This window comes from Schistocerca cancellata, chromosome 9, assembly GCF_023864275.1.
Source record: "Schistocerca cancellata isolate TAMUIC-IGC-003103 chromosome 9, iqSchCanc2.1, whole genome shotgun sequence".
NCBI classification, from domain to species: Eukaryota; Metazoa; Arthropoda; class Insecta; order Orthoptera; family Acrididae; genus Schistocerca; species Schistocerca cancellata.
The window spans coordinates 514026728-514050121 of NC_064634.1; the positions used below are offsets into that span (position 1 = coordinate 514026728).

The window sequence follows — 23394 nt, forward strand, 5'->3', positions numbered from 1 at the left end:
GATGCAACAAGTCCACTGAAGAGACGGCTTACACTACACTCGTTCGTCCTCTGTTAGAATATTGCTGCGCGGTGTGGGATCCTTGCAAGGTGGGATTGACGGAGAACATCGAAAGGGTGTAAAAAAGGGCAGCTCGTTTTGTATTATCACGTAATAGGGGAGAGAGTGTGGCAGATATGATACGCGAGTTGAGATGGAAGTCATTAAAGCAAAGACGTTTCTCGTCGCGGCGAGATCTATTTACGAAATTTCAGTCACCAACTTCCTCTTCCGAATGCGAAAATATTTTGTTGAGCCCAAGCTACATAGGTATTAATGATCATCAAAATAAAATAAGAGAAATCAGAGCTCGAACAGAAAGGTTTAGGTGTTCATTTTTCCCGCGCGCTGTTCGGGAGTGGAATGGTAGAGAGATAGTATGATTGAGGTACGATGAAGCATCTGCCAAGCACTTAAATGTGAAATGCAGAGTTATCATGTAGATGTACATGTATGGTATCTTCAGGGGTTACAGTCTTCTTAAATTCTCATAATCTTACATCAGTTTGTAATTCTTATGTTTTATTCTTATGTTTATTGTTTGGAAAGTTTAGGAGCAGTTCCTTGGATGATACCGATCAGTGAAGCGTTCCAAACATAGAAATTCCGAACATCGCACAAAGGCAGGTTTGCCAGAGTGGCATTTAATCGTACGGATCGCATTCGGGAAAGAAATGTCGTTAACATTACTGAAGATTTAATGCTACGGTAACAATTTTGTAGCAAACAACGCATAGTGGATGACTTTTCCGGAAACGGGCGCTTCCAACTGATTATGAATCAAGATACTCTACAGGAATTTCACCAAAAAAAATTCAAATAATTTTCTCATTTTTTTTAAATTCGTTCATGTTACATACAATTAGAAGACGAATAAGAACAAAGTTGTTTCAACATACACTGGAAAACATTCGTGTTGTAATCTTCTACGGATAAAGGTAGATAAATGAAAAACAAAATTTTTTTTTGACAGTCTTGTTCTCAGAAACGGTCGAATATCAACGGAAACACCGACACACGTGTTCGCTTATTTTTCTGAGAAATCGGGTTACGGCACTTGCCGTGCTCTTTTCGTCAGCGGCTTGTTTCATCTGCGTCGCGTCACGCCGGCGACGTGTGAGCAGCGCCGTGCACTTTTAAACGCACCCTCGTGCTTTTGTTGTGCCGGCGCTAAGTTGACCAAAGCCAGAGCTCCTTCATAGTCCGGATACGTTGCCGCATTAGCTATGCCGTGTCGGCTCTATCGGCGCGGAGTCACTCGCGTACCACGGCCGTGGCGCTCCGGCCCGCTGAGGCAGTGGCTGCTGCGTGCAGTGAGCGGCGCGCGTGTCAGCCGTGGGGCAGAGCGGCCGACCCGGACAGGGCGGCGCCGGCGCCGGCACTCACACACTGTGTGACGTCACGCGGCCGCTCTGGCCGTCGCCTGCGGCCGCCGCTGTGGCAGGCAGTGGCGCAGCACAGGCCGCCGAGCGCAGCCGGGCCGCCGCAGTTGAGCTGAGGTGAGTGCCGGCGAGTGCCGACCGACTTCCGCTTACGGCGGGGGGAAGAACCGCCGCAGCCACGCGCACCACTTCCTTACGCAATCCAATCCGGGATTCCTCGATTGCGCTAAACCGCAGCCCGTAGTGTTGTGGACGCGCCACGGCTCGAACGGCCCGAGCGGTTTACGTAAAAGTCCGCGAAATCTCGAGACTCTGATCGAAATCGTGGTCTAGCGACTTCCGGTCGTGAGGACGTGTCTTGGCACGGCATTCTATTCTAGCGGTATTGTCGATTTTAATACTCAACGTTGTAACATAACGTTTTCCAGTTTGCTCGCTTCTGTGGCTGTTCTCTACGCCAGGGAAAGAGATTTGTGTAGCAGCTTTGAAATTTGATCTCTTATATTCTATACGTGAATATGATTTTGACGTACACAGCTGCCAGACTGCAATCTACCGTATTAATACGAGGGCTATCCACAAAGTACATTACGTTTTGGAATTAAAAATAAATAGAGTATTGGAAATTTTTTTATTATATGCAGATGAAAGCCACACTTAAATACTACTTTTCTACATAGTTGCCATTTAAATTACGGCACTTATCGTAGCGATGGACGAGCTTGGAAATTCCTTCGTCGAAAAATTCGGCCTCCTGTGCCTTCAACCACGTGGTTACCTCTTCTTGAAGCTGTGCGTCGTCATCAAAACGCTGCACAGCCAACCACTTCTTCATTGCTGGGAATAAGTGGAAGTCGCTCGGTGCCAGGTCGGGACTGTACGGCGGATGAGGAAACAACTCCCACTTAAAAGATTCGAGAACTTCACGAGGGGCATTTGCCGTGGGGGCTCGGGCGTTGTGAATCAGCAAGATCTTTGAGCCCAACTTTCCACTGCGCTTCTTTTGTATTGCTCTTCTGAGGTTGTGCAGAGTTTGTCAATACCTTTGAGAGTTTATTGTAGTGCCTCTTTCCAGGAAACCCACAAAAATCGTATTTCTTCCCGGTTGCTGATTAACCACGTGGTTGAAGGCGCAGGCGGCCGAATTTTACGACGAAGGAATTTCCAAGCTCGTCCATCGCTACGATAAGTGCCTTAATTTAAATGGCAACTATGTAGAAAAGTAGTATTTAAGTGTGGCTTTCATCTGTATATAATAAAAAAATTCCAATACTTTATTTATTTTTAATTCCAAAACGGAATGTACTTTGTGGATAGCCCTCGTATATATATATATATATATATATATATATATATATATATATATATATATATATATATATATTGTTGAGGCTCATCGGCCACTTGACCATCTTCTTCTTCTGTGCGAATGCACAAACAGTGCCCGAACTCTCGAACTCTTACGGGAATCGGCAACGCACCGCGAGTAATGAGTGTAATGGGCGGGGGCACTACGAATGTAGTGCGGGACAGTACGTTGAGAGTGTAGGTTTCGCGGGAGGCGTGCCAGAGATAAATCCCTGCAGTCGCGCTATCCTCTGTGTCCTCGGTAGCTCAGATGGATAGAGCGTCTGCCATGTAAGCAGGAGATCCCGGGTTCGAGTACCGGTCGGGGTACAAATTTTCATCTGTCCCCGTTGACGTATGTCAACGCCTATAAGCAGCTGAGGGTGTTCATTTCATTGTAATAAATACCGTATTAACTCGACAAGCCCTGAAAGCATTAATGTAAGCCGCATATTCAAACGTGTAGTTGAAGCTCAGTGCCTGGTTATTTCTGTATATACATAGATGGATCCAAAATTACCCAAGTGGAGTATAGCGGAAGTGCTTTTCTATGCTCTAGGGTTCGAGTCAGTAAAGACTTCAGAGTAAATAGCCTTTCTACAGCGGAAACAGTAGCAACCTTGCACGCAATGAAGTTTGTAGGCCCTTTCTTTCTTTCCTAAAAACAGTAATCGTATCCGGCTCCGAGAGTGTCTTCAATACTCAACCACGGAGACGGAATAAAACAACCAAGCGTTGTACACTGAGGTGAGAGAAGTCACGGAACCGCAGAATGCACATACACAGATGGCGCTAGTATCGTGCACACAAGATATAAAAGGGCGGTCCACTGCCGGAGTTGTCATTTGAATGCGGAGTGGTAGGTGCATGTATACGCATGGGACATCCCATTTCGGTAACTGTCAGGGAATTCAATATTCCGAGATGCACTATGCCAAGAATGTGACGACCACTTTCACTTATGGACCGAGAACAGTGGCCTCTGCGTAAAGTTGTCAGCACTAAAAGACGAGCAACACTCCGTGAACTGACAACAGAAATCGGTGTGGGACGTACGACGAATGTATTCTTCAGTGCGGGCAAAATCTGGCGTTAATGGGCTGCGGCAGCAGACGACCGACTCGGGTGCCTTTGATAACAGCACGAAATCATCCGCAGCGCCTGTCCTGGGCTCGCGATCGTATCGGTTCTACACTGGATGACTGGGAAGCTGTGGCCTGGTCGGATGAGCCTCGATTTAAGTTGGTAAGAGCTGGTGGTAGGTTCCGACTGCGACGCAGAGCCCCAAAAGTCAACAAGGCACTGAGCAAGCTGATGGTGGTTTCATAATGGTGTGGGCTGTTTTTACACGGAATGGACTGGTTCCTCTGGGCCAGCTGAAACGATCATTGACTGCATATGGTTATGTTAGGCTACTGGGAGATCATTTGCAGTCATTTATGGACTTATTGTTCCTAAACAACAGCGGAACTGTCTCTGGGCCACAGCTGTTCGCGATTGGTTTGAAGAACATTCTGGAGAATCCGAGCGAATGATTTGGCCACACAGATTGCCCGACATGAATCTTAATCGAAAATACACACATCAAAACAATTTTTCATCAACCAGGTTCCCAGAATTCCTGAAGATAGACGTTGACTGTGGGTACTGTATCACAGACACAGTCCGTTTGACTATTCAGAAATGTCACTTAACCCGCCCAAAGACGTAAACAACCATGCACGAGCAGCGCTTATTACACGGAGGGGTCCGACAGCCCATAAGTTCCAGTCAGTCCACCAGGAAGGAGGCACGCGGCTCGTGTTGTCTGTAGTTCAACCATGCCTAGACGGTCATTACCGCGGTTCGATAGCGACCGCATTGTTACTTTGTGCCAGAAAGTGCTCTCAACAAGGGAAGTGTCCAGGCGTCTCGGAGTGAACCAAAGCGATGTTGTTCGGACATGGAGGAGATACAGAGAGACAGCAACCGTCGATGACATGCCTCGCTCAGGCCGCCCAAGGGCTACTACTGCAGTGGATGACCGCTACCCACGGGTTATGGCTCGGAGGAACACTGACAGCTACGCCACCATGTTGAATAACGCTTTTTGTGCAGCGACAGGACATCGTGTTACGACTCAAACTGTGCGCAATAGGCTTCATGATATGCAACTTCACTCCCAACGTTCATGGTGACGTCCATCTTTGCAACCACGACACCATGCAGCGCAGTACAAATGGGCCGAACAACATGCCCAATGAACTGCTCAGGATTGGCATCACGTTCTCTTCACCGATGAGTGTCACATATGCCTTCAACTAGACCATCGCCGCGCGGGATTAGCCGAGCGGTCTTAGGACTGCAGTCAAAGACTGTGCGGCTGGCCCTGGCGGAGGATCGAGTCCTCCCTCGGGCAAGGTTGTGTGTTTTTGTCCTTAGGGTAATTTAGGTTAAGTAGTGTGTTAGTTTAGGGACTGATGACCTTAGCAGTTAAGTCCCATAAGATTTCACACACTCACAACTAGACCATCGTCGGAGACGTGTTTGGAGGCAATCTGTTCAGGCTGAACGCCTTAGACACACCGTCCAGCAACTGCAGCATGGTGGAGCTTCTCTGCTCTTTGGTGTGGCATTATGTGAGGCCGACGTACGCCGCTAGTGGTCATGGAATGCGCCGTAAAGACTGTACGATATGTGAGTGCTATCCTGCGTCCGATAGTGCAACCGTATCGGTAGCATATTGGCGAGGCATTCGTCCTCATGGATGACAATTCACGCCCCCATCGCGCACATCTTGTGAATGACTTCCTTCTCGATAACGACATCGCTCGAGTAGTGTGGCCACCATGTTCCCCGGACACGAACTCTCTCGAACGTTCCTGGGATACAGTGAAAAGGGCTGTTTATGGACGGCGTGACCCACCAACCACTCTGAGGGATCTATGCCTAATCGTCGTTGAGGAGTGGGACAATCTGGACCAACAGTGCCTCGATTAACTTGTGGATAGTATGCCACGACGAATACAGGCATACATCAGTGCTAAAGGACGTGCTACTGGGTATTACAGGTACCGGTGCGCATAGCAGTCTGGAGCACCAACTGTGAATGTCTCGCTGTACGGTGGTACAACATGCAATGTGTAGTTTTGAAGGCAATAAAAATGGCGTAATGATGTTATGCTGATCTCCATTCCAATTTTCTGTACAGGTTCCGGAACTTTCGGAACCGAGGTGATGCAAAACTTTATTTGATGTGCGTATATACATACATAAATAAATAAATACATAAGTACGTAACCAAGTAGTGAGTCAGTGCACGAGCCCCTGCACCGGCAACCCTTTCGCAATTATGGACGGCTAAAGAGGCAGCAAGGCTCAATGCCTTGTAGAGCCCGTGCCACGTGCAGCTGCTGCACCACGCCGGGCTTCACGAGATCCGACACGCTGTTAGGAGGTGCCTCGGTGTGTACTGGATGTGGTTTTGGAAAACGGAGGGAGCAGACAATCCACCTGCCATGGGTGCATTTGCACCCTGGCATCCGTTATAGTGAGGAGGGTGACTTTAGCAAGCAAGCTGTATCTATAACAACTGTCGTCGATTTTAAATTACCGTAACAGACTTCTTACATGAGGTAAGGAGCCATGGTAAATAACCTCAAATTTCTACAATACTATGCTTTACCAGGACACGCGTGGACTGATGAGCGATTTTGTAGAATCTTTCTTCTCCGCATTAAGCACATCACTTTTTTCTAATCTACACTCCTGGAAATTGAAATAAGAACACCGTGAATTCATTGTCCCAGGAAGGGGAAACTTTATTGACACATTCGTGGGGTCAGATACATCACATGACCACACTGACAGAACCACAGGCACATAGACACAGGCAACAGAGCATGCACAATGTCGGCACTAGTACAGTGTATATCCACCTTTCGCAGCAATGCAGGCTGCTATTCTTCCATGGAGACGATCGTAGAGATGCTGGATGTAGTCCTGTGGAACGGCTTGCCATGCCATTTCCACCTGGCGCCTCAGTTGGACCAGCGTTCGTGCTGGACGTGCAGACCGCGTGAGACGACGCTTCATCCAGTCCCAAACATGCTCAATGGGGGACAGATCCGGAGATCTTGCTGGCCAGGGTAGTTGACTTACACCTTCTAGAGCACGTTGGGTGGACGGGATACATGCGGACGTGCATTGTCCTGTTGGAACAGCAAGTTCCCTTGCCGGTCTAGGAATGGTAGAACGATGGGTTTGATGACGGTTTGGATGTACCGTGCACTATTCAGTGTCCCCTCGACGATCACCAGTGGTGTACGGCCAGTGTAGGAGATCGCTCCCCACACCATGATGCCGGGTGTTGGCCCTGTGTGCCTCGGTCTTATGCAGTCCTAATTGTGGCGCTCACCTGCACGGCGCCAAACACGCATACGACCATCATTGGCACCAAGGCAGAAGCGACTCTCATCGCTGAAGACGACACGTCTCCATTCGTCCCTCCATTCACGCCTGTCGCGACACCACTGGAGGCGGGCTGCACGATGTTGGGGCGTGAGCGGAAGACGGCCTAACGGTGTGCGGGACCGTAGCCCAGCTTCATGGAGACGGTTGCGAATGGTCCTCGCCGATACCCCAGGAGCAACAGTGTCCCTAATTTGCTGGGAAGTGGCGGTGCGGTCCCCTACGGCACTGCGTAGGATCCTACGGTCTTGGCGTGCATCCGTGCGTCGCTGCGGTCCGGTCCCAGGTCGACGGGCACGTGCACCTTCCGCCGACCACTGGCGACAACATCGATGTACTGTGGAGACCTCACGCCCCACGTGTTGAGCAATTCGGCGGTACGTCCACCCGGCCTCCCGCATGCCCACTATACGCCCTCGCTCAAAGTCCGTCAACTGCACATACGGTTCACGTCCACGCTGTCGCGGCATGCTACCAGTGTTAAAGACTGCGATGGAGCTCCGTATGCCACGGCAAACTGGCTGACACTGACGGCGGCGGTGCACAAATGCTGCGCAGCTAGCGCCATTCGACGGCCAACACCGCGGTTCCTGGTGTGTCCGCTGTGCCGTGCGTGTGATCATTGCTTGTACAGCCCTCTCGCAGTGTCCGGAGCAAGTATGGTGGGTCTGACACACCGGTGTCAATGTGTTCTTTTTTCCATTTCCAGGAGTGTATATGTAATCAACATTTACAGTTCTCCCGTATTTGAGTCTGATTCGGAGTCAGAAGCTGATGTGAAGCACATTTTGTTCTCGTGTTCCAAATTTGACTGTGAAACGCAGGCCGGAGTGGCCGAGCGGTTCTAGGCGCTACAGTCTGGAACCGCGTGACCGCTACGGTCGCAGGTTCGAATCCTGCCTCGGGCACGGATGTGTGTGATGTCCTTAGGTTAGTTAGGTTTAAGTAGTTCTACGTTCTAGGGGACTGTTCACCTCAGATGTTAAGTGCCATAGTGCTCAGAGCCATTTTAAATATTTTTATGAAAAATGTAAATAACTTACAGAAATGTTTGATACAGCGCTTCATGCAATATATCTTCAAGTTTTATTTACAAATGTTCAGTGTGGATATCTTTTGTAACACGACAAATGTCCCACGTGTAAATATGAAGCAAGTCTCGATGTATCGTGGCAGCTGTATGTGTTGTCCATTGTCGCAGTTCTCCGACCTTTTCCGGCAGCAGAGGAGCGAACACTCTGCCTTTAATGTTGCCCCACACCGCAGAAGTCTACTGCGGCTAAATGAGGTAGATTGTGGGGGCCAGGATACTGTTCCACAACGTCCAGTGCTATGGAGATGCGCGACAACGTCTCGATGATAATATGGTGGCGCGCCATCTTACTGGAAAATAAATTCTGTGCCCGTATCCTATTGTAATTGAGGCACGAGATAATGTTCAGGCATGCCCAGGTGTGATATGGCAGTTACAGTTGACTACGTCATGTACTTTTTGCTCATCTCATATCCGAACATTATGCCGATTCATTTTACCACTGGTGTGGAAGGTGGCTTCGTCACGGAACACAACTTTTTAAAGAAAATCAGCTTCAGTCTGCATGTTGATAATCATTTCTACACAGAACTCAGCCCATTTTTCTTTGTCACTTTCTGTCAAAGCTTGTAATAGTTCCAATTTGTAGGGTTTGAATGACCGACGTTTCTGTAATACCTTCCAGTCTGCAACACTCGGCATATTCAATTCTAAGTTCAGGCGTCTCGTCGATTTACCCGGACTAGGAATATAGACTGTCGAACGTGGTCAGTCGCTGCGTCAGAGAGACTGCTGGCCGAAACCCTGTGTGATGCACAGCCAGTTTCCGAAAAACGATGGTACCAGCTAATAACACGTCGTGTCTGAGGTGGTGGCTTGCGACATTTAGTCCTGAATTGTTCTGAACTGTAGTAGCGTATTTGGATAAGATGAAACTGTGAGCGACACTGCACACACTCTGCACCATTATGTGACTCCATGACGGAATAACTCATGCACATGTGCCACCTGGGGGGAACTTTGGAACCAGCAGTGTTAGGCGGGAATAAAACATAAAGGTGTACTTCATCAAGGGCTGTAGCAAACATATCTGTAAGTTGAAACTTCTTGGCAGATTAAAACTGTGTGCCGGACCGAGACTCGAACTCGGCACACAGTTTTAATCTGCCAGGAAGTTTCATATCAGCGCACACTCCGCTGCAGGGTGGAAATGTCATTCTGGAAATATCTGTAAGTTGTTTACTTGTGTGTGTGAGTTGCGTTTGCGTGAGTTTGTGCGTGTGTGTGCGTATGTGAGTATATTGTTGACGAAGGCCTTAATGGCCGAAAGCTTTAATTGTGAGAGTCTTTTTGTTGTGCATATGTGAGACTTAGCATCTCCGCTATATGTTGAGTGGCAACTTCCCTTCTCATAATATTGTAAGTTGTTTACCTTTTCCACAATTAAAGTTCAGTTTTATAAACACCCCACGAATAAGTTATCGACCTACAGCAAACATTCCGTGCATAACCATCAATTTTCTGGAATATAACAACTTTTCTGTGTCTCCTATAAACCTTAGTTCTTGCGACATGATAGACTGAAAGGGTTGTGTAACGAGAAAGCTACCTGCTCTGCATGATATAGGAACACTTCATAGATCAGTTTGAATTGCATCATAGGACAATTTTAGAGAAACACGTTGTCTGCCCCATATATCACGAAGAAATTTTATTTACAAGAAATAGTGTGTTGAATATACTTGTAATGTATCGATTTAGTGCAATGTACCGATTTACTAACTTCTGTTTGCTGCAGAATCCTTTAACATATTTTCAGTTCGAATATAATAAACTTTCTTCAGTCTGAGAAGCTTATGTCCACGAATCAACATGGTTTCAGAAAGCATCGTTCGTGCGAAACTCAGCTTGACCTTTTCTCACATGATACTGAAACTTTCTGACAACAGGCAGATTCCTTATTTATATATTTCTGGAAAGGTTGTTAACGAAGTTACGAGCATATACGATAACTTCACAGATATGTGAGTGGCTCGAAGACTTCTTAAACAATAGAACCCAGTATGTTGTCCTCGACGGCCAGTGTTCATCAGAGACAAGGGCATCGTCAGGAGTGCCCCAACGAAGTGTGTTCTCTATATACGCAAATGATTTGGCGTACAGGGTTGGCAGCAATCTGCAAATGTTTGCTGATGTACGGTAAGGTATCGAAATTGAGTGGCTGTAGGAAGATACAAGACGACTTAGACAACATTTCCAGTTGGTGTGATGAATGGCAGCTAGCCCTAAATGTGGGAAAATATAAGTTAATCCGGATGAGTAGGAACATCAAACCTGCAGTGTTCGGATACCATATTACTAGTGTCCTGCTTGACAAGTCAAGACGTTTAAATAGCTGGGCGTAACGTTGCAAAGCGATATGACGTCGAACGAGAACGTGATAACTGTGCTAGGGAAGGCGAACGGTCCACTTCCGATTATTGGGAGAATTTCAGGGAAGAGGGGTACACTTGCAAAGGAGACCGCATATAGGGCGCTGGTGCGATCTGTTGTTGAGTACTGCTACAGTGTTTGGGATCCTTACCAGGTCGGATTGAAGGCAGACATCGTAGCAGTTCAGAGCCGGGCTGCTATATTTGTTACCGATGGGTTCCAACGACACGTAAATGTTACGGAGATGCTTCGGGAACTCAAATGGGAATCCCTGGAGGGAAAGCGACGTACTTTTCGAAAAACACTATTGAAAAAATTTAGAGAACGGGCAATTGAAGCTGACTGCAGGACGATTCTACTGCCGCCAATACACATTGCGCGTAAGCACCACGAAGATAGGATACGAGAAATTAGGGCTCATACGGAGGGATGTAGACAATCGTTTTTCCCTGGCTCTGTTTGCGAGTGGAACAGGAACGGAAATGAGAAGTGGTGGTACAGGGTACCCTTTGCCACGAACCGTACGGTGGCTTCGGAGTACCTATGTAGATGTAGATGTACTAAATCACAAGTTTCCATAGCACGAGTCTATCAATCATTTGTGTAATAGCTCGTCTGCAAAGACTAACTTCCATACGAACTTTAAATGTTTATTTGATACTACAAAAGTGAAGCTATAGTCACAGTATATAAAAATATTTTTCTTAACCAGTTTCAACGAACTACGTACTCATCTTCAAATCTAAAAACATCTGTTGGAGAATATATAATGGGCATTATGACCATACATCTGACAAAAATTACGAGAAATAATGATACCAGGCAATTGAGGAACGGTGGAACAACTAAGTCAGAACAAGTTGTGCCTATGCTTGCCCAAACGTTCATTCCATGTCCTAATGTAGAATAGATAAAAACCACACCATGGTGAAATTTTCCATGGTAAATGTTACGCTTTTCGGTCGTTTCAGATTTCTTTTTAATGGCTTGCTAGCCTTTTAAAACTGTTGAAGAGGCAGTCGAATACCGATTTTCTGAAGAAAAAGAGGCAGATATGGTAGCTCTTCCTCCAGTTGTAAATGAGCAGACAGATGAAAACATAGAAGATGGCTTGTTAGGAAATACCTGTGTTAGCTATATTACATGTACTACTATAATTTTACATGAAAGAGACAAACCAAGACATTCTTCATCTTTCTTTTGAAGGAGTCCTTAGACAGGTAGTTAAATGATGTAATCAAGTTACAAAATTTTCGTTTTCTGACTTAGGGAAATAAGATTCTTGTCTGTCAGATGAACTGAAAGCGAAGTTGCATAGTCTCAATCACAGGCAGGTTTTTGAAGATCGCTTTTTAGACGAAATTGTAAGCATGATTGTAGAGGAATCTGAAAGATACGTTTGGGACTGTAAAAATAAAATACACTTTTCACCTGCAGCTTATGAAATTTGTGTGTTTGATGGGTTCTTGATCCTTAATGGCTATCGTAAATTTTTCAGTGGACGAGATTCCGGATCTCAGGATGACGATCTTGTTGTTGAGACAGTGAAGGCTGCAATGAGTCGTAACAGGTATCTTGAACTGAAATGTGTATCACGTTTCCGTAGTAATAAAAAAGGCAATGAAAACAAAAGTGACATATCTTTCAAAATAAAACCACTACAAAATTATCAAAGGTGAGGAGTTTTTCAGGAAAATCTAACAGTTGATGAAATGATTGTGAGATCCTATGGACGTCACTCTATAAAGCAGTTTCCCAGACTCAAGCCCATATGCTTTGGATGGAAACTATGGTGCTCATGTGGTACTGATGGTTACAGTTACAGCTTCTTACTGTATTATGGGAGTGATCTGAAGAATGATGGTTGGGATCTTCCTCTGGGTAGTTTTGAAAATGCTGTCCATTATTGACGAGTTGGATAGCTACAAAGTATTTATTGACATTTATAATTATTTTATTAGTCCGACTAAAGGAAATAGGATTCCGTGCAAGTGGAAACATAAAAGAAAACAGAACAAGGAAGTGCTCCCTATCACCAGATCATGTAATGAAAAAGAATTGGGGCATACTTTGAGTCCAGATTTGATAGAAAGAAGAAAATTTGGGTCAGAAAATGGAATTATAATAAGTGTGTTGCTCTACCAACTAATTTTAATGCCGTGCTCCCTAACGTCAATGTCCGACACTGGAACTCATCCCAGAACGAAAAGTTCAGCGTTCCACAACCACATGCTTTCAACAACTACAAGAATTTAGTGGTAGGCGTCGATCTTCACGATTGGCTTATAGAGAAACACACAATTGCAGTGCGTGGTAAAAAGTGGTACTGGTACCTTTTTATGAGCTTGGTTGATATGACTATTGTAAATGTATGCCTTGGTTTCAAGAGGTTCAATGAAGGAACTTCTTTTTCTGTGAAAGAATTCACAACACAAATTACTAGAAAATATCTGAAAAAAAGAAATCGGCATGAAGTCAACTGAGGAAAGACCAACAAAATTCGTCTCCTCTCCCAGTACTAATGTAGCAGATATACTTTATGACCAGAAACTTCACGTCATCCAGAAGCGTGAAAAGCAAAGAAGATGCCAGTTTGAGAATTGTAAAGGAAAGGCTAGAACCCATTACGGGAAGTGTAATGTTACGCTCTTTATAGAATGCTTACCCAAATATGATATTAGGCCTTAATTAAATTTTGTTTTTGGAGGTTTTTGGGTTAAAACTTTTGTAAATACAAGTTACTGTACTATGCATAATAATTTTGAAATATTATTCCGAGTTTATTATTCCCTTATCTCTTGTCATTTTTCTAGTAACCAGAGTAATGACAAAGTAAGTGCCAAGCTCTCAGTGTCCGCAAATGAGGACAGCCCAATATTTTACATTTAGGCCCCAAGTGAACAAAATTTCCTCATATTTCGATAAATTGGGTTGCCAGGACACAGCTTTCCAAAATTTAAGAATATATGTTAATTGGGTGCTAATGAGTTAAAGGCATCACTCGCCGAGATGATCGGAAAGTGGCCGAGCAGAACTGCACGTCGTCTCGTGAGGGCGCTCTTCCTGCTCTTGTAGGCGCTCCATCCTGCACTCAGCTGATCGCTCAGGACCAACAACTCCGCCCCAGAAGGAATACGACACTACCCACATCCGTGGGGGCAGTCAGCCTACGCCTCCACCTCGGGAGATCCAGAGCCACTACAGGAAATTACTTAACATTTCGACCTTTCTGCCCATGTCAGGAGCAAGATGTAGGCCTTTTCATTGGCCATTTACTGCTCCCATTATAGCGCCACAGCTAGCTAGGGGGAATTGCATGGGAGTTAAAAATTGCATATCGCCGACAATATTGTCCGAGCATCCGAACTGCCAGTGAAACTGTAGGCACGTGTACAACATGCTGAAAGCGAAATTATCGGCCACTATTGCCCTGCAGTGTTTGGGGGAACACATTTGCGAGCCGGAACTGTTTACAAGGGGCCACACTACGGCACAGAAATGGACGAAAGAGAGCTAGAGGAAAAAAGTTTACATGAAAAAGAGAAACTGGGTTTTTTGGGCGTGCTTCCGAACCCTTAATTTGTGAACTGATACTGGATAGATACCTTTCCCAGATCGCTGAAACCAGATTTGGAGCTTACACTGCCACTGAAAAGTTTTCTATCACCTATCACAATTATCCAATTGTGGTTGAAACAGGGATTTCGTTTTGAATATTCTACCGTATCCCCATTATGATACTAAAACAAGTATAAACTCCTGTGTATTCGACTCCTAGCTGGAATAAAGGGGTTCTGACGTGTATCCACAACAATGCTGACGTGCCCTTACTGGAGATGGTTCGCATTGTTTTACAGTACATGGTGTACATACAATAGTGTGTTTATATATCGGATTAGGTTGATGATGGGACGGAAGCAGGAGAATGGGATTGAAAAATGCGCTGTAATTGTAGCTCTGCATCAGGAAGGTTGTTGTAGTAAGACAATAGCAATAAAAGTCGGTGTAGCACAATCTACAGTGGTGTTCATATTGCAGCAGTTCAAGATAACTGCTGCCAATGCATCTGTTTCGCGATATGGAAGACCCAGAGGAACAGCATACTGAGGAGATCAGTCTGTATATGTGCAGAGTGAACGTCGCAGGACTCGTACTGCATCTGAAATTCGCGGGAAAGTAAACAGTACGCGAGCAGCTCCCATCTATGAGCAGTGAAATACCGTCCACGCGAACAACGTGTCATGAGTTACATAGCAGCCAGAAAACCTGTATCATGGAAACAAAATAAGATGAAAAGATTGCGGTGTGCAGCGGTGGTCCAAGGCAAGGCGTTGTTCACGGACGAATCAAAGTCTGAAATACTTGGAAGCCATCGTCAAATGTTTGTTCGTCAACTGTGTGACGCTAACGGCGAAGCATGGTGGGAGGTCGGTCATGGTGTGATGATATTTAGAGCATGACAGAGTCGGTGATCTAGTGATAATTAATGGAACGTTAAAGAAGGGATACCAAACAATGCAGAGCGACAGTGCAGCTCCATCTAGAAGGAGACTTTCTGGTCGTGGGTTTGTTCCTCAGGAGGACAACGACCCATAACATACTTCTAAAAGGCGCAGACGGTATGTCAAAAGAAAAGAGAAATGTGGGGAACTGAAGGAGACACTCACCTGAGTTAAATCCTACTGGACTCTTATGGGATGAACTTGACAGGGAGGTCAAACAACTGGGGTCATAATATATTAAAGATATGTGGAATAACTTACAGTATCTGCAAAAACGCTACAAAGTTTGAAGAAGATAAAATCCAAACCATACTGTATTTTAGTTAATGATAGAGACAGAAAATATTTATTTTATCGATCTATGTAGTTTGTAAGATGTGTGCTTACAATGAAATAAAGAATATAATGTTTGTCATAGGAGATCGCAAAATTTTGGACCGGCAGTGTATCTTTTAAAACTGGTACTACCAGTATGAAAGACTGTATCAGGTACAGCCTAAACTGGCGATCACCCTTCACTTCTTTGCTAGTGCTGATTCATACAGAGTTTGATGTACCTCCTTAAAGCGCATTTCTCACCAATATACCTTTTGGTACCAGGCGTGAGCAACACTTTGGTAGAGTCTCATTAAAGTAGTCTGAAGCAACTATCAAATACATTTGTTAATATTTTATTGACGTTCGCGAGTACAGATAGAGGCCTAGTAATTTTCTAAACGCGATACGTCTACGACCATAGTTACGGGACATGAAAAGTAATGTCTACAAGCACCACAATAATGGCAAAATGCTGCCCGTTGAACAGACGTGATTCAGTCGTGCAGATCTTCTAAGACGGTAGCAGTGAGAAAGTGCTTTTCCAAACTTCAATCTTTGGACACATTCTTTTCTGTGTTCCTTAGCACTGCTCCTAGATGTACGAGACCATCATATTTACGGAATCTGTGGTCGTTTGGTTTCCCCAGTTCTACATTCCTGTAGATCAGTGTTTCTCAATCGCCGTGTCGCAACACATTGGTTTGTTGGAAATACATGCCAGGTATTCCGCGAGATTTTATGTTTCTTTTTTTGCATGTCTTACGATTACGTTCACATGTTCCTATTCAAGAGTCTTACGTAATAATGTTGTAAAATTTGTATCTCACTGTTCCATAACAAAGAAAATATTGTCTGCACTTTATGTGCTTACTTTTAGCATCTGTGGAGAAAATCATATGTACAGGAATCTCGAACGTTTGAAACATACTTTGGTGTTCCTCAAACGAAAAGAACAGTGGAGAAACGCGGCTGTATACAGCAAAATAGTCGACTACCTCTAAGTACTCGCACCAGATTACGAACTGAAGCTTAATGATACTGTTTCACGTGACTAGGGACTGCAACGCTGTTGGAGTGAGAGAGAGGAAACTAGCCTCAGAATGGAAGGAAAGCATTTACAGATAGACGCGGCCTGGCCGTACGAAATATTCTCCACATTTGGTGGCCAGCACCAGCAACACCTGGGCAACACATCTGTAACTACGTGTAACACCATGTTCCATCAACAATATTGCCTGGCCATTCAGCAATACTGCACTGTTGCCACGTATTGCATCCATATTGCAGCAGTGTTGACGGCAACATTGTTGAGATGTAATTACAAGCCTTAAATAATGAGATATCGCCAGCTAGCATTTTTGTGATTTTCCAGGGAGTTTGATTGTGTGGATCGTGATATTCTCTTAGAAAAACTCAAGATTTATAGAATTTATGGCTTTACACACGGATGGTTTCAATCGCACTTGAGTAACAGAATACAAAATGTAGTGCTGCATAATTCAGAAATGACAGAAAGGTTGAAAATTTTAGTGACTAAAGGAAAAGAGACATAAAGGGACTCCTACAGGGTTCAATTTTTTGTCTACTCCTATTCCTTATGTATGTGAATGACCTCCCTCTTAACATTCAACAACCACAATTGGTACTTTATGCGGACAATACTAGTGTTATAATAAAACTTGTTGCAAAGAAAGCAACAGAAGAGTTTGTAAATAATATTTTCCAAAGAATTATTAAGTGGTTCTCTGAAAATGACCCTTCATAAATTTTGAAAAAACACACTACATTCATTTCAGTACGACAAATGGAGCCATACCAACAACTGATGTAGCACATACACAGGACTCAATAAGTAGGGTAGAATGCTCCAAATTTTTGAGTATACGTATTGATCAAAACTTGACGTGGAGGAGACATATTACTGAATTGCTTAAAAAATAAGTTCAGCTACTTATACTCTTGCTATAATGTCTAAGCTTGAAAACAAACGTATCAGCCTCCTCCACTCAATAACGTCATATGAAATAGTTTTCTGGTGTAACTCATCATTTAGAACGAAACTATTGGTTGCGCAAAAGCGCGTATTTTTATCCATGAAGACGAATGCCTCGCCAATATGTTACCGATATGGCTGCACTATCGGGGCAGAAAGGCACTCACATATCGTACAGCCGTTACGGCTCCTTCCCTGACCACCAGCGGCGTACATCGGGTCCACATAATGCCACCCCAAAACAGCAGGGAACCTGCACCTTGCTGCGCTCGGTGGACAGTGTGCCTAAGGCGTTCAGCCTGACCGGGTTGCCTCCAGACACGTCTCCGACGTTGGTCTGGTTGAAGGCATATACGACACTCATTGCTAAAGAGAACGTGATGCAGATCCTGAGAGGTCCCTTGGGCATGTTGTTGGGCCCATTTGTACTGCGCTGCACGGTGTCGTGGTAGCAAAGGTGGACCTCGCCGTGGACGTCGGGAGTGAAGTTGCGCATCATGCAGCCTGTTGCGCACAGTTTGAGTCGTAACACGACGTCCTGTAGCTGCACGAAAAGCATTATTCAAGGAAAAAATATTTTGTCAATGGTGTGAGTGACTGAATATTCCGTTTTATTTATTTATTTATTTATTTATTTATTTTTTTACAGGCGCAATCACATTCTTATGACGGGTATCTCCCCCATGTCCGAACAACATCTCTTCGGTTCATTCCAAGTCGCCTGGGCACTTCCCTTGTTGAGAGCCCTTCCTGGCCAAAGTAACAATGTGGACGCGATCGAATCGCGGTATTGCCCCTCTGGGCATGGCTGAACTACAGTCAATACGAGCCGTGTACCTCCTTCTTGGTGGAATGACTGGAACTGATCGGCTGTCACAACTCCTCCGTCTAATAGGCGCTGCTCATGCATGGTTGTTTACATCTTTGGGCGGTTTTAGTGACATTTCTGAACAGTCAAAGGAACTGTGTCTGTGATACAGTATCTACAGTCAACGTCTGTCTTCAGGAGCTCTTTGAACCGAGATGATGCAAAACTTTTATTAATGTGTGTAGCATTTTGTATTGTTTTCATTATTATACCTTTTGGGAGTCGTCACATGAGGTCATTATAAAATTCGTTAGAGATGATATTCGTACAGTTTTAAATGATGGCACATTCTGTGGATCACTGTATACCCTTACTGTAACATTGTAATTTGGAGCCCACCTGCTGCTGGGTACTCGCTTTGATGCTTTGGTTTTGTGTTGCTTTATAAAAATTGTTTGTTTGTGGAATGTTATCATGCACACCTCTCGAACCTAGCACCAACTCGACAACTACCGTCACGGCAAGGGTTGACACATTGTTGAATGAACCATTCGCAGAAGTTGAAGTGTGCCCGTACAGGAAAATCAGCTGCAGGCAGAGCCTGCACACGCTGTCCATGCTCCAGATACGGCAGGTTCTCACGCAGCACTCTTCAGACAGTCGTGTGCTCAGCATTACTTGCTTCAGCTAATTGTGTTACAGTGACACCACCGTTTCCAGTCTCCTGCATGAAGTTCCTCCTCCAGCTGAGGTCTCCTCGTCATCCTACGCCTCCCATCGACAGCAGTGGGCTTCAACTTCTGATGCTCCCTAAGACGACGATCAGTTGGTTCAAACGTCCCCCTGTCGGGGCACCGTCGTTCTGGAAATTTCTCACGATACAAACGTTGAGCGCCACGGCCATTACCACCTGTTAATCCGTGCAGCAAATGGGCGCCAGCTAGTAAGGTATTTGATTACACTGCTATTGCACTGTACCGATAACCAGGTCCCTGGCGAACAGTTATCAGTTGATGCTATGTTCTTGATGATAGCAGAGCAATGAGGTTAGTTGCGTGTCGCCACAAACAATGAAGTGCGTCACATGTCAACATTACCTTCGCCCGATAGGAACAACAAGCGGAACTTGAGAATTACAGTTTACTGCGCTTTCTAAGCAAACGTATCCAAGACGGTCTTCTGAATATTGCGCATAAAAAAAGAATTCACGTAGTGCTGATATGTTCTGTTTCTGTGTGTTTCCCACGATTAATGCGATTATTAAGAGAAGCAGAAGATGAGCACTAACATGGAAATAAAGGGAAAAAATGGCTCTAAGCCCTATGGGACTTAACGTCTAAGGTGATCAGTCCCGTAGACTAGAGCTACTTAAACCTAACTAACACACATCCATGCCCGAGGCAGGATTCGAACCTGCGATCGTAGCAGCCGCGTGGATCCGGACTGAAGCGCCTAGAACCGCTCGACCACAGCGGCGGCGAAATAAAGCATTTCCGGACCTATATCTACATGACACATTTTATTCCTCTGTGTGTGAGGAATATTTCCTGGTAGTTTGGCCATACCTGACCTGGCGGAACTTAGGGGCCCTCAACGGCATACCTGGCCTGGATAGGATCCTCATCTTGTTGAGTAGAATTTAACACGACGTGATGTAGTACCTAGCCAGCAGGTGAAACATCAATGCTAGCAAGTAAATGAACATTTACGTGAGACTTCTGGCCGACGACGAGGAGTCTTCCAGAAGAAGCCTCACGTTCATGTTCTCAGTAAAGGCTGTAAGTTCCTCAAATGAGTCTGCCATCGTTTTGAATTTTTGCGAATAATACCGTGTAGATAGTTTAATGTATTTTCATTTATTCTTATCTAAGGAATTTATTGCCTTTGGTAATAAGCTGATGCCAGGTCTGTGTAAGCATGAGTAGATTATAACATTTTACATTACTTACGAATAGACTATGTTTTTAAGATAAATGAAAGTATATTAACACATATAACTTCATGGTGTGGGAATCCACAGCCGTTGGCATTCATGGTAAACTGAACTTGAATAAAACCGAAAACAGCTGTAAATTAGTGTTTTATTCACGAGTGGTTTCGCTGTGATGAAGCAGCATCTTCAGCTTGTTCTACATAGAAAGGAAAGCATCCTTGAAATCTATATATTTACAAAATTAAAAGGAAACGCAAATAAAAATACTTATAGTAGTGTCACATCCCTCCCCCCAATGAACCATGGACCTTGCCGTTGGTGGGGAGGCTTGCGTGCCTCAGTGATACAGGTGGCCGTACCGTAGGTGCAACCACAACGGAGGGGTATCTGTTGAGAGGCCAGACAAACCTGTGGTTCCTGAAGAGGGGCAGCGGCCTTTTCAGTAGTTGCAGGGGCAACAGTCTGGATAATTGATCTGGCCTTGTAACACTAACCAAAACGGCCTTGCTGTGCTGGTACTGCGAACGGCTGAGAGCAAGGGGAAACTACAGCCGTAATTTTTCCCGAGGGCATACACCTTTACTGTATGGTTAAATGATGATGGCGTCCTCTTGGGTAAAATATTCCGGAGGTAAAATAGTCCCCCATTCGGATCTCCGGGCGGGAAGGACATCGTTATCAGGAGAAAGAAAACTGGCGTTCTGCGGATCGGAGCGTGGAATGTCAGGTCCCTTAATCGGGCAGGTAGGTTAGAAAACTTAAAAAGGGAAATGGATAGGTTAAAGTTAGAAATAGTGGGATTAGTGAAGTTCAGTGGCAGGAGGAACAAGACTTTTGGTCAGGTGAATACAGGGTTGTAAATACAAAATCAAATAGGGGTAATGCCGGAGTAGGTTTAATAATGAATAAAAAAATAGGAGTGCGGGTAAGCTACTACAAACAGCGTAGTAAACGCATTATTGTGGCCAAGATAGACAGGGAGCCCACACCTACTACAATAGTACAAGTTTATATGCCAACTAGCTCTGCAGATGATGAAATAAAAGAAATTATTCAGATAGTGAAGGGAGACGAAAATTTAATAGTCATGGGTGACTGGAATAGTAGGTGAATATGGATTGGGGAAAGAAATGAAAGAGGAAGTCGTCTGGTAGAATTTTGCACAGAGCATAACTTAATCATAGCTAACACTTGGTTCAAGAATCATAAAAGACGGTTGTACACATGGAAGAATCCTGGAAATACTAGAACGTATCAGATTATATAATGGTAAGACAGAGATTTAGGTACCAGGTATTAAATTGTAAGACATTTCCAGGGGCAGATGTGGACTCTGACCACAATCTATTGGTTACGAGCTGTAGATTAAAACTGAAGAAACTGCAAAAAGGTGGGAAATTAAGGAGATGGGATCTGGACAAACTGATTAAACCAGAGGTTGTACAGAGTTTCAGGGAGAGCATAAGGGAACAGTTGTCACAAATGGGGGAAAGAAATACAGTAGAAGAAGAACGGGTAGCTCTGAGGGATGAAGTAGTGAAGGCAGCAGAGGATCAAGTAGTTAAAAAGACGAGGGATAGTATAAATCCATGGGTAACAGAAGAAATACTGAATTTAATTGATGAAAGGAGGAAATATAAAAATGCCGTAAATGAAGCAGGCAAAAAGGAATACAAACGTCTCAAAAATGAGATCGACAGGAAGTGCAAAATGGCTAAGCAGGGATGGCTAGAGGACAAATGTAAGGATGTAGAGACTTATCTCACTAGGGGTAAGATAGATACTGCCTACAGGAAAATTAAAGAGACCTTTGGGGAAAAGAGAACCACATGTATGAATATCAAGAGCTCAGATGGATCCCAGTTCTAAGCAAAGAAGGGAAAGCAGAAAGGTGGAAGGAGTATATAGAGGGTCTATACAAGGGCGACGTACTTGAGGACAACATTCTGGAAATGGAAGAGAATGTAGATGAAGACGAAATGGGAGATACGATACTGCGTGAAGAGTTTGACAGAGCACTGAAAGACATGAGTCGAAGCAAGGCCCCGGGAGTAGACAACATTCCATTAGAACTACTGACAGCCTCGGGAGAGCCAGTCCTGACAAAACTCTACCATCTGGTGAGCAACATTACCGAACAATTAGTTTAATAAGCCACAGCTGCAAAATACTAACCCGAATTCTTTACAGACGAATGGAAAAACTAGTAGAGAACAACCTTGGGGAAGATCAGTTTGGATTCCGTAGAAGTATTGGAACATGTGAGGCAATACTGACCATACGACTTATCTTAGAAGAAAGATTAAGGAAAGGAAAACCTACGTTTCTAGCATTTGTAGACTTAGAGAAAGCTTTTGACAATGTCAACTGGAATACTCTCTTTCAAATTCTGAAGGTGGCATGGGTAAAATACAGGGTGCGAAAGGCTATTTACAATTTGTACAGAAACCAGATGGCAGTTATAAGAGTCGAGGTACATGAAAGGGAAGCAGTGGTTGGGAAGGGAGTGAGACAGGGTTGTAGCCTCTCCCCGATGTTATTCAATCTGTATATTGAGCAAGCAGTAAAGGAAACAAAAGATAAAGTTGGAGTAGGTATTAAAATCCATGGAGAAGAAATAAAAACTTTGAGGTTCGCCGATGCCATTGTAATTCTGTCAGAGACAGCAAAGGACTTGGAAGAGCAGTTGAACGGAATGGATAGTGTCTTGAAAGGAGGATATAAGATGAACATCAATAAAAGCAAAGCGAGGATAATGGAATGTAGTCGAATTAAGTCGGGTGGTGCTCAGGGAATTAGATTAGGAAATGAGACACTTTGCTATTTGGGGAGCAAAATAACTGATGATGGTAGAAGTAGAGAGGATATAAAATGTAGACTGGCAATGGCAAGGAAAACGTTTCTGAAGAAGAGAAATTTGTTAACATCGAGTATAGATTTAAGTGTCAGGAAGTCGTTTCTGAAAGAATTTGTAGGGAGTGTAGTCATGTATGGAAGTGAAACGTGGACGATAAATAGTTTGGACAAGAAGAGAATACAAGCTTTCGAAATGTGGTGCTACAGAAGAATGCTGAACATTAGATGGGTAGATCACATAAGTAATGAGGAGGTATTGAATAGAATTGGGGAGAAGAGGAGTTTGTGGCACAACTTGACA

At 44.4% G+C, this 23394-nt stretch overlaps 1 protein-coding gene across 1 annotated transcript in view; it reads left to right on the forward strand.

Annotated features, from left to right (window-relative positions):
- The first annotated feature begins 1478 nt into the window (after nucleotides 1–1478).
- The window catches only part of LOC126100261 (PI-PLC X domain-containing protein 1-like), a 460495-nt gene continuing 438579 nt past the window's right edge, over nucleotides 1479–23394 (forward strand). The window contains exon 1 of the mRNA XM_049910849.1: nucleotides 1479–1538. The gene's annotated coding sequence lies outside the window, so the exon portion shown is untranslated. The remainder of the gene's footprint in view (nucleotides 1539–23394) is intronic.